At 38.6% G+C, this 12,954-nt stretch overlaps 1 protein-coding gene across 2 annotated transcripts in view; it reads left to right on the top strand.

Moving 5' to 3' along the window:
* Positions 1–12,954, top strand: part of LRP6 (LDL receptor related protein 6) — a 147,203-nt gene that overhangs the window by 61,293 nt on the left and 72,956 nt on the right. The gene's annotated exons all lie outside the window — the stretch shown is intronic.

A 12,954-nucleotide genomic window follows, 5' to 3' on the forward strand; every position in this document is an offset into this window, starting at 1 on the left:
TCACTTAAAATCACAGAACCTATCAATGATGTTAAATAACAACTTAACTGTATTCTTGCTTGGCAGTTTTTATCTTTTAGTTTTTGTCTTTGAATATATGGTGCTACTCCCTCCTGGTCTACAACTAAAAAAATCTGCCTCTAGTCTTGTGGGGGTTCCCTTGTGTGAAACAAGGTATTTTTCTCTTGCTGATTTAAAGATTCTTTCTTTAACTTTTGACAATTTAATTGTAATGTTTCTTGGTGTGTGTACTTTTGAAATCATTTTTGGAACTTTCTGGATTCTGGATGTGTCTGTCTGTCTGTCTGTCTCTCTCTCTCTCTCTCTCCTCCCCACCACCCCCCAGGTTAGGGAAATTTTCAGCCATTTTCTTCCAGTAATTTTTCTGCCCCTTTCTCTCTATTTTGTCTTTCTGGGACCCTTATCATGCAAGTTATAGTCCACTTTATGGTATCCCGAAGACCCTAAAGCTGTCTTCACTTTTTTTTACCTCTCTGATTGGGTGTGGATGCCTTGTCTTTGAGTTTGCTGATCCTTTCTTCTATTTGATTGAGTGTGCTTTTGTACCCTTCTGTTGAAAATTTCAGTTCAGTTATTGTATTCTGCAGCTCTGTGATCTTCTTATGGTACTTACATTTTTTGTCTCTGTTGAGATTTTTAGTTTGTTAATGCATCATTTTGAACTCTATCAAGTAAATGATGTATCTCTGTTTCATTAAGGTGTATTTCTGGACTTTTATTTTGTTCTTCTGTTTGGAACATATTTCCTTGTTTCTTCATTTTTCTTGACTCGGTTGGTTTCTGTGCGTTAGGTAAAACTGCCACCTCTCTCGGTCTTGATTAAGTGATCCTATGTAGGAGATGGACATTCCAAATCATCCGGGCCTGAGCTCTTGGTTGTCTCTCAGACTTTTGTGGTTGTCCAAACTTTGTTTTTAGTGACTGGCTCCCAGTAGTTGAGGTTGTGCGAATATTTGTTGTGTATTTGAAAGTGGAGGATCATAGTCAATACCTAGATGAAGGCTGATTAGAAGCTGAACTCCCAGGCAGCAGCTGGGAAAGTATTTATTAAGACCCTCCCAGGGAGAAATTCCAAGATGCGCTTTTTACTTGCTCCATCTGTGTTGGACCTGGGTATATAGCTGCAGAAGATGTTGCTCCTGCCCATTAAGAACTGCGTCATTATTTGCTACAGTCCTGTGGGACTTGTGGATATAAGCCTGTTGGCTTTCAGAGACAGGCTATCCAGGGGCCCATCCCTTGGGTGGCAAAGACAAAATCTGGGACACTAGACAAGCTGAATCTGTGGAGATACTGGAGGTTTGGGCTTCCTTGGTCTCCTGGAAGGATCTGCTAAACTGGAAGCCTGACCATTGGACAGCAGATTTTTAAAAAATTGATTGTTTTAAGAGAGAGAGGAAGGGGGTAAGGGAGGGGAAGAGAGAGAGAAAAGCATTCATTTATTGTTCTACTTACTTGTACATTCATTGGTCATTTCCTGTTGTGTACCCTGACCAGGAATCAAACCTGCAGCCTTGGTGTTTCAGGGCAACACTAACTAACTGAGCTAACTGGCCAGGGCCTCGACAGCAACTTTTAAAGTGTAAAAATAGACTTCTTTCAGGGTGATGGGTGATTCTGACTGCTCTGTCTGTGCTCAACTCTGCTGGGATAAAATTTTCTTTTCTGTAAGCCTCATGGTAACCAAAAACAAACCTAACGAAATTCCAAAGATATTTTTCACAGAAGTAGAACAAAGAATTCTAAAATTTGTATGAGCCACAAAATACCCTGAAGAGTCTAAGTAGTCTTGATAAAGAAGAACAAAGCTGGATGCACCGTATTTCCTGATTTCAAACTGTTATAAATCCAAGCTGTTATAACTGTTATATTCCAAAACTGTTATAATCAAAACAGTATGGTATTGGCATAAAAACAGACACATAGACCAGTAAAAGGTCTGAGCATTTAATAGACCAGTCTATTGGCATAGACAGAATAGAGAGCCTAGAAATAAGCCCATGCATATATGGTAAATTAATTTACAAAAATACACAGTAGAGAAAGCATAGTGTCTTTTATAAATGATGTTTGGGAAATTGACAGCCACACACAAAAGAATGAAACAGGACCATTTTTGATACCATATACAAAAATCAACTTAAAATGGGTTATATTCTTAAATTTAAGACTTGAAACCTTGAAACTCCTAGATGAAAACAGGGGGAAAGCTCTCGATACTAGTATTGGCAATGATTTTTTAGATTTGACATTAAAAGCAAGACAATCAAAGCAAAAGTAAACAAGTGGGACTATCAAACTAAAAAGCTTTAGCACAGCAAAGGAAACCAACAGAATGAAAAGGCAACTTGTGGGATGGGGGAAAATATATTTGTAAATTGTATGTTTGGTAAGATGCTAATATCCAGAATATATAAAGAAGTAATAAACTCAATAGTAAAAATACAAACTATGTCATTAAAAGAAATTGGCAGCGGAAGAAATAAGACTTTTTTTTTTAAAAGGAAGACTTATGTTTGGCCAAAGGTAAGTGAAAAAGTGTTTAACATCACTTATAATCAGGGAAATGCAAATCAAAACCACAGTGAGTGATCTCACTCCTGTCGGAATTTCCATCATCAAAAAGAGAAGAGATAAATATTGGTGAGGATGTGGTGAAAAGGGAAACCTTTTGCCCTGTTGGAGGGATTGTATATTGGTACATTCAGTATACAAAACAGTGTGGAGGCTCCTTTGAAAATGAAAACTATTTCTACCACAGATCTAGTATTCCCTCTTTTGGGTATATATCTAAAGGAAGTGAGAACAGGGTCTTGAGGAAATATCTACTCTCCTTTGGTCATATCAGTGTTATTCACAGTTAGCAGTACTACATAGAAACAACCTAAGTGTCTGTCAATGGATGAATGCATAAAGATGTGGTGTATATATACATTAATGGAATATTATTCAACCATTAGAAGGAAGGACATCCTACTGTCCTTAACAACATGAATGGATCTTGAGGGCATTATGCTCAGTGAAATGAGTCAGACAGAGAAAGACAGATACTATATGGCAGGGGTCCCCAACCTACGGCCCGCGGGCTGCATGTGGCCCCCTGAGGCCATTTATCTGGCCCCGCCGTACTTCCGGAAGGGGCACCTCTTTCATTGGTGGTCAGTGAGAGGAGTATAGTTCCCATCGAAATATTGGTCAGTTTGACTTAAATTTACTTGTTCTTTATTTTAAATATTGTATTCCCATTTTTTTTTACTTTAAAATAAGATACGTGCAATGTGCATAGGGATTTGTTCATAGTTTTTTTTATAGTCCGGGCCTCCAGTGGTCTGAGGGACAGTGAACTGGCCCCCTGTGTAAAAAGTTTGGGGACCCCTGCTATGTGGTATCAAGTATACATGAAATCCTAACACAAAGAGAAAGGTCAGACTCATAAAAACAAAGAGAATTAGTTAGTTGTCAAAGGCTAGGGTGTGGAGGAAATAGAGAGGGGTTGATAAAAAGATTTAAACTTTTAGCTATAAGATGTAAAAGGTCTGAGGATTTAATATACAGGAGTGGGCAAACTTAGGTTCACAGATGTGAGTACAGGAAACAGTGTATTATTTATTATTAATCCTGTTTTTCTCACCCCATATAAACATTGTGACTATAGCTGATAACTGCATTATATAACTGGAGTTTGTTAAGAGAGTTGAATTTAAATGTTCTTATCAAAAGAAAACAAAACAAAGTTTCATGAGGTGTGATGTTTAACTAGATAGGGGAATCCTTTCACAATTTTTATGTATATCTTATCACTATATACACCTCAGTATCTTTCCATTTTATTTGTGACTTATACCTCAGTAGAGCTGAAGAAAAACATGTTATAAAATAAAAAAATAAAAAGAGAACAAAATAATGCCTTACATAGGAAACCCCCTAGAAAGATATGATCATAAAACAGATCAAACTCTATTTTAAATTGCACTATTAGTAACTGAGACACCATTATTACCTGTCAGAAATCAATATAAATTAAAATTAAAAAGCTCAGAAATGAGATGACAGAATCCAGGAAAGTATAAATAAAAGAAAAAGAACCATTTCAGAAAAGATAGCTAGGCCCTGACTGGTAGGCTCAGTGGTAGAGTGTCAGCCTGGTATGTCGAAGTACTGGGTTTGATTCCTGGTCAGGGTACACAGGAGAATAGATCATCTGCTTCTACCCCTCTCCCCCTCCCCCCCCCCCTTTCCTCTTCCTCTCCTGCAGCCATGGCTTGATTGATTCGAGCACATTGGCCCCTGGCACTGAGAATGGCTCCATGGAGACTCTGCCTTAGGCACTAAAAATAGCTTGGTTGGCAGCATAGCCCTAGATGTGCAGAGCAGTGTTCCCTGATAGTGGTCACTGGGTGGATCCTGGTCGGGACACATGCAGGAGTCTATCACCCCTCCTCTTATTTAAAAAAAAAAAAAAGGATAGCTAAACCAGAAGGGACAAAAAATAATAAACAAAGCCCAGAGAAGATCTTTAAAGTAGAAGTTGAAAAGGAGGAAAAGTTTAAAGACCAAAAGGAATGTGAAAAGATAAAAAAAAAATAGAAAAGAAAATAGCTCAATTGATTTTGTAAGATTACAAATTGTATGACAACTTTTTACTTTATTTCAAGACATACCATAAAGCTGGAATAATTAAAACAATGAGGTACTAAGGATGATAGAGCTCAGGAGAATAGAATAGAGTTCACGAACAGATACACAGGTATATGGTGAATTGATTTTAACGTAGGTATCAACGATGTAAATATACTTTTTTAACCTGTCTTGACAGACACTGAAGAAAAATAATAAACTTTAAAAACTAGTAGGAATATAAAAGTTCTCTCTGGAAAATTTTAATTCCTAATTATTAAAATCAGGTTTTCAGTTAAGGTTATTAAAGAACACTTGTTTAGTGTAATTCAGCAGCAACAGGAAATGTGGCAGAATAGTTGGAGGCAAATGTAGAGAGATGGATAGAGCCAGATCATGCAAGGTCTAATATTCTAAGGTAAGGCATTTGAATTTTATCCTGAGAGCATCAGTAGTCATTTCAAGCAGTAAAGTGACACGGTTGAATTTGTCTTTTACAAAGACCATTTTGGTAGTTGTGTAGGTAGTTTAAAGACTAGTTATTTTACTTTTTTAAATCTTCCAATAAATCATCATTGTTCTCAGGAAAAAGTACAAACTTTTTATTGTGATTTAAACGCTTAACCTCATTTTATACAAATCTCCCTTTGCACACTATGCCCCAATCCTAATAAACCACTCATGGATCTTTGAAGGCATCTGTGATATTTCCTAGGTTTCTGCTTTGAATGGTTGGGTGGTTAGATGGAAGTGCCATTTGTTGCAGTAAGATACTCAGGAAAGGGGAATAGAGCCATCTACTTTTTTTACTATAGAGAATTAGTTTGAGTTCAGTTTTGGACATGTTTGCATTTGAGTTGCTTGCTGAAAACTAGGGTGATAAAGTCTAGAGAGCTTTGGATATATGAGTCTGCAGCCCAGCAGAGCAGTTTTAAGAAGTTATATAAATGTCTAGTTATTATCAGGGTAATGTTATTGAAACCATGCACTATAAATGGGGATTTTACGTTCATGCTAGAGACTTAGGATGAGATAATATCCACATACCAGGAACCTTGAAGAATTTCTCCAGGATTTGAGATAGAAGGATATCCCAATCCGACTAAGCTGTTTGTGTCTTCATCCATCCTTGTTTGCCTGGGTTCCAGGAAACCCTTTAGACCCAGGCAGAATGACAAATGGTCACCTACTGAAGTTGTGAAGAATCTGCTTTCCAAAGAAGCAAGTTGAAGAGATTCACCCAAATCAACAGCAATAACCACAGCTCCAGGTATGATGGCAGGAGGTCATGAGGAGATGGGATAGGGTGGAAGGTAGGCCTCATCTGGATTCTGTTAGCACCTCTGGGAAATATACCAGACACTGAAGGACACATACATTATGGCAACCATAGTTGACGTGATTGTGCATGTTAGGCACAGGTCAGAGGTATAGTTAAACTGGCTATGCCTGAGCGCAACAGTGCCAGAGAGTAAGCAGGATCACTGTCTATCTCAGCTGACTCCTGGGTGCTACCAGCAGTGTGCAAAAGAAACACATGAATATGCTGTTGTTATCACTACCTTCAGATCATCCCCCTCCCCCAGGTGATTTGATTTCCAAATTAAAGTGAAGCTGTAATAAATTGAAAATTTATTTATCTTCTTCCTTCTTCTGGATCTGAAGACTTGGACCTGGAATTTGCAGGATGTAAGAGAATTGATCTCAACTTCCAATAAAGTGCAAATCTCCCCCTAAAATTTGCATAAGATGATAGGAAAAAATAACAGGGCACATGAGAAGATACTACAATTCAGAGGAATAATCCGTATTAAGGAATCAGAACAGGTATCTTTCTGTAATTTCTTATAAAATGCAGGAGAAAAAAATTATCAAAGTGCAAGAGGACATGTGTAAAAATAAAGTAATATGAAAGAATACATTCAAGATCAGTAAAAACAGTGTAATAAAGAGCATGATTGTTCAATTTAAAACAATGTAAGCACTGACAACCAGATAGATGACCAAAAAAACCCCCAAAAACCCCACATTTCAAGTCAGGGGAACGGAAGATAACCTTGAAATTATCCCATAGTTTGAAGAAGCAAGGATGAAAACAATGGAAGAAGGATTTTGGACATGAAGATTGATCCAGGAGTTGTTCATGTGTAATAATGAAGACATTATTAATACACAAGGAGTCAAGATAATAGTATATACCTTGCTCTTTCTTAAAAACTTATTTGCTATACTTCAGAAGACTGATAGAGATGAATTAGAGTATAAAGCTTAAGCATGGGGAAGTCCAAAAGAAAGTGGGGAGTCAAAAAAATTAAGTAATTGTGAAGGATGAAATCAGTTAAATCTAATAATTGTTGTTAACATGCTTTTAAAACTTAATGCAACCATGAGATATTTTGGAATAGAACATAAAAATGGAGCACATAATATCTAAAATCCCAGGTTTTATCAAAAAATGAGAAATGGTAGTGGGATGGTTACATGAGGAAGGACAGGCAGGAATAAAACCATATTAACTTCTTACCTTACACATGGGATATCAGCAGTGATACTGTCTTAATCTTGACATTGATAATTACCTAAAATAAGATGAAATAGGATTTTAAAATGTAAAGGAAATTAAAATGTAACAAAACAGTTTGTATAGCCTCTAATCCCTACAGACATAAAAAGAATATATAAATTCAGTCTAGTAGGAAAGTCCATGGAAAAGGGTAGAGGTGAAGTATAAGGAAGAAAAAGAAAAAGGAAAATTAAGAAAAGTATAAGATCAAACAGTCATGCTATTAAATATAAATGAAAGAAATCTGAATGTTGAACAATAGCGTGTTGTTTTTTAACATACCTGTCCTATTGTGAAACATTTTTTTAAGTTGTAATTTTTTTTTTTTTAAACTAAGTGAGAGGCAGAGGAGGCAGAGAGACAGGCTCCTATATGTGTCCCTACTGGGATCTACCCAGCAAGCCTCCTACCAGGCCATGCTCTACCCATCTGGGGCCGCTGCTCTGTTGCTCAGCAACTGAGCAATTTTAGCACCTGAGGTGAGTCCATGGAACCATCCTCAGTGGCCAGAGCCAACTTGCTCAAACCGTTCAAGCTGTGGCTGTGGGGAATCAAACCCAGGACTTCCACACACCAGGCTGATGCTCTACTGCTAAACCAACTGGCCAGGGCTATGATTTTTTACTTGTATAAATATTGTTGGAATAGAGGAGCCTGTATGAATACATCTTTGATTACATCTTTAGAATTAATAACTAGAAGTATGATTTATATATCAGGGTACATAGAGATTTTAAGACCATCTTTTTGTTTTATGGAATGATGTTACTAATTTTCTACTGTCACAGTATCTGTATAATCTTATCTACCATTTTTTTTTCTTTTTTTTTTTTTTTTTTTCTTTTTTTTTCATTTTTCTGAAGCTGGAAACAGGGAGAGACAGTCAGACAGACTCCCGCATGCACCCGACCGGGATCCACCCGGCACGCCCACCAGGGGCGGTGCTCTGCCCCCCAGGGGGTGATGCTCTGCCCATCCTGGGCGTCGCCATATTGCGACCAGAGCCACTCTAGCGCCTGAGGCAGAGGCCACAGAGCCATGCCCAGCGCCCGGGCCATCTCTGCTCCAATGGAGCCTTGGCTGCAGGAGGGGAAGAGAGAGACAGAGAGGAAAGCGCGGCGGAGGGGTGGAGAAGCAAATGGGCGCTTCTCCCATGTGCCCTGGCCGGGAATCGAACCCGGGTCCTCCGCACGCTAGGCTGACGCTCTACCGCTGAGCCAACCGGCCAGGGCCCCATTTTTTTTTTTTTTTGTATTTTTCTGAAGTTGGAAATGGGGAGGCAGTCAGACAGACTCCTGCATGCACCTGACCGGGATCTACCCGGCATGCCCACCAGGGGGTGATGCTCTGCCCATCTGGGGCATTGCTCTGTTGTGACCAGAGTCATTCTAGCACCTGAGGCAGAGGCCACAAGGCCATCCTCAGCGCCTGGGCCAACTTTGCTCCAATGGAGCCTTGGCTGTGGGAGGGGAAGAGAGAGACAGAGAGGAAGGAGAGGGGGAGAGGTGGAGAAGCAGATGGGCGCTTCGCCTGTGTGCCCTGATGGGGAATCGAACCCGGGACTCCTGCACACTAGGCTGATGCTCTACCACTGAGCCAACCAGCCAGGGCCTTATCTACCATTTTTTAAATATTAAGTTTTATTAAGAAAAGATAATTTTATCTATTTTGAAATTTTAAAATGTATTTTTCTTATATTAATTGCACTTTTTTCTTTACTAGTGAGAATATTTTCCATAGTTTTTTTTGTTTTGTTTTGTTTTTTGCATTTTTCTGAAGCTGGAAACAGGGAGAGACAGACAGACTCCCGCATGCGCCCGACCGGGATCCACCCGGCACGCCCACCATGGGGCGACGCTCTGCCCACCAGGGGGTGATGCTCTGCCCATCCTGGGCGTCGCCATGTTGCGACCAGAGCCACTCTAGCGCCTGGGGCAGAGGCCATAGAGCCATCCCCAGTGCCTGGGCCATCTCTGCTCCAATGGAGCCTTGGCTGCGGGAGGGGAAGAGAGAGACAGAGAGGAAGACGCAGCGGAGGGGTGGAGAAGCAAATGGGCACTTCTCCTGTGTGCCTTGGCTGGGAATCGAACCCGGGTCCTCCATAGTTTATAGTAGATTCTCTTTATGGTAGTTAATTCTGTGAAGTCGAATACATTGAAATAGTGAAAACTGAACCATTGCTTTCAGGGAAAATAAAATACTAGGTTCCTGCCAACCTGTGGTCAAAACATTTTTATTAACTGATCATTATATAAACTTTTAATGTGTGTTTCTGTTTAAAGATACCTTATATAATACAAGTGTTGAATGTTGAACAATATGGGTTTTTTAATTATAGCACAACAATGCAGTTCTATATAGCTATTAAAAATAATATTTAATAGCACAATGAAAATCTTTATTTTGTTAAATGGAAACAGGTCATTATGATGCGGTAAATGCCATGAATTAACAAAATTCACTTGTAAAAAATATGTATGTAAATATATAATATACACTACTCACAAAAAGTAGGGGATATTTCAAAATGAATATGAAGTGATAAAAAATCCCCTAATTTTTGTGAGCAGTATATATGAATTATATATATAGTAAAAAATATATTTAAAAAATATATGTATAGTTTGACCAGGTGGTGGCACAGTGGATAGAGCGTTGGACTGGGATGTGGAGGACCCAGGTTCGAGACCCCAAGGTCACCAGCTTGAGTGCAGGCTCATCTGGTTTGGGCAAAGCTCACCAGCTTGGATCCCAAGGTTGCTGGCTTGAGCAAGGGGTTACTTGGTCTGCTGTAGCCCCACGGTCAAGGCACATATGAGAAAGCAATCAATGAATAACTAAGGTGTCACAACGAAATACTGGTGATTGATGCTTCTCATCTCTGTCCGTTCCTGTCTGTCTGTTCCTATCTCTCTCTCTCTCTGACTCTCTCTCTGTCTCTGCAAAAAAATAAAAATACACACACACCGTGCGGACATTCTGGCCAGGTGACTCTGGATAAAGTGTCCCATAGCACTGAAATCTCTGGTCAGGGCATATATCAGAACTGTGCACAAGTAATGGAACAAGTAAGTGGAACAACAAGTTGATGCTCTCCCCCCCCGCCCCCCCCCAGTCACTGGACAAAAACTATAGTCACATATATTTATTAATCAACATGAGAGAATGAGTTTGAGTCTTCATTTTTTTTCTTAGTGCAAATTAACCATTGTTAAGGTGTAGCAGGACCTTAGGGCCTGCTGCTATATATTCCCAGGGAAGAAGCTCAGTATATAGGGATGGTAAATACTTTTTGTTCTTGGTTTAAGTACAAGTACCCCCATCATTTCTCAATTTGGCTGTTTATTCTGTCCTGTTGGGGGCTATGATTTAGATCTAATTAATTATTACCAATTGTTAGTTCTAAACCCTGTTGGTTAGTTGGTTGTCTATTTGAAAAGCAGAAACCATATTTTCTACCCCTGATGTTTGGAAATTTCTTATATTGGTCCTTTACATGTTTCCATAATAAAGGACTAGAAAGATACGCTTTAAAATTTTTTCCCCCATTTGAGAGAGAGAGGCGGTGAAGGGTGAAATAGGGAGAGGGAAGCATCAACTTGTTCCACTTAATTGTTTCATTTAGTTGTACACTCATTGGTTGCTTCTTGTATGTGCCCTGACTGGATGAACCTGTGACCTTGGTGCATGCACCAGGATGACACTACCCACGGAATCACCCAGCCAGGGCTGAAAGATATACATACTTTCTATTTCCAAGTTTTTGTAGTGAACATACCATTGTTCCTTATATGATCATGAGAAAACAGTTACTTGGGAAAAAGTAAATTCCAGATTTTGCTGAAGTGATTTAGGTCTGCTACTGTCTTGCTTCTACTCCAGATACATTATTAACTTCTGTCTGGCCTGCCTATAATCTTCTTAAACACCGGGTAGCTCAGCCTTTCTTCACTTAAGGCTCGGATGTTAAAGACATTATTCAAGTTGTTTGACCATTTTAAAAATGAGTTATTCATCTTCTTACTGAGTTGTAAGAGTTTATTCTGGATACAGTTTTTTCATTGGATATGAGTTAGAAATATTTTCTGTCAATTTGTAGTTTGTGTTTTTATTTTCTTATTGATGTGTTTTGAAGCACAAAAGTTTTTGATTGTAATAAGGTTCAATCTGTCAGTTTTTTCTTTTGTTGAATGTGCTTTGGATGTCCTAACATAATCTTTACCTAATCCAAAATTATGAAGACTTGTGCCTGTTTTTCTTCTAAGGTTTTATTGTTTTAACGCTTACATTTATACTGCTCACAAAAATTAGGGGATATTTCAAAGTGAATGTGAAGCAATAAAATATCCCCTAATTGTTGTGAGCATTAGAGTTCTATGATCCATTTTGTATATGGTCTCTTCTCTTTTAAATATATTCTCAAGTATTCAGTTATGTTTTTATGATGTTAATGAATTACTTAAATTCAATATTTGTATTTAAAAAAAGTTCCACATAGAAGTGAGATCATATATTATTTGCCTTTCTCTCAAAAAATTTTTAAAAAATTATTGCTTGATTCTAGAGAGAGGGGAATGGGGAGAAAGAAGGAGAGAGAGAGAGAGAGAGAGAGAGAGAGAGAGAGAGAGAGAAACATTGATTTGTTGTTGTTCTACTTATTCATGCACTCATTGGTTGACTGGCAGGGGTCGGCAGACTTTTTATAAAAACTGCCCACTTTTGCAGTGCTGGTAGACCTGGTCCCTACCGCCCACTAGTGGGCGTTCCAGCTTTCATGATGAGCCAATCGCGGCGCTGTTTGGTTGCACGGTAGGGACCAGGTTGACCAGCACTGCAAAAGTGGGCGGTTTTTATAAAAAGTTTGACGACCCCTGGAAGAGTATGTGCCTTGACCAGGGATTGAACCTACAACATTGGCTTCTCAGGATGACACTTTAACTGAGATACTCAGCCAGGGCTTGTCTTTCTCTTTTAGGCTTATTTCATTTAGCGTAATGCCTTTGAAGTCCATCCAAGTTGTTGCAAATGACAGGATTTCTTTCTTTTTTTATGGCTGACTAGCATTCCATCATGAATATATACCTTATATTTTCATTAGCCATTCATTTCTCCATGGACACATAGGTTGCTTTCATCTCTTGGCTATTGTAAATAATGCTGTAATCAATAGGGGTGCAAATCTCTCTTTGACATAGTGATTTTCTTTCATACATGTATATATCCAGAAGTGGAATTGCTGGATTTTGAATTTTTTTTGGCATGTCCATACTGTTTTCAGTATTGGTTGTACCAATTTACATTCCCATCAACAGTATACAAGGGTTCTCTTTTCTCAGTAGCTTTTGTTATTTCTTGTCTTTTTCATAATAGCCATTCTAGCAGGTAGGATTTGCTATCTCATTGTGGTTTTGATTTGCATTTTTCTTGGGATTAGTGATGTTGAGCACTTTTTCATTGTGTCTGTTGGCGCTTTGAATATCTTCTTTGGAAGAATGTCTATTCAGGTACTTTGTCCATTTCTTAATTGGATCATTATTTTTGCTACTGATTTATGTGAGTTCTTTGTATATTTTGGATATTAACCCTTTATTAAATACACAATTTTAAAATATTTTCTCCCATTTTATAGGTTGGGTTTTTTTTTTCATTTAAAAAATGATTTTATTTATTGATTTTAGAGAGGAGGGAGAGAGTGAGAGAAGTGGGGAGGAGCAGGAAGCATCAACTTGTAGTAGTTGCTTCTTGTTTGTGCC

Source organism: Saccopteryx leptura, chromosome 1, assembly GCF_036850995.1.
Source record: "Saccopteryx leptura isolate mSacLep1 chromosome 1, mSacLep1_pri_phased_curated, whole genome shotgun sequence".
NCBI lineage: Eukaryota > Metazoa > Chordata > Mammalia > Chiroptera > Emballonuridae > Saccopteryx > Saccopteryx leptura.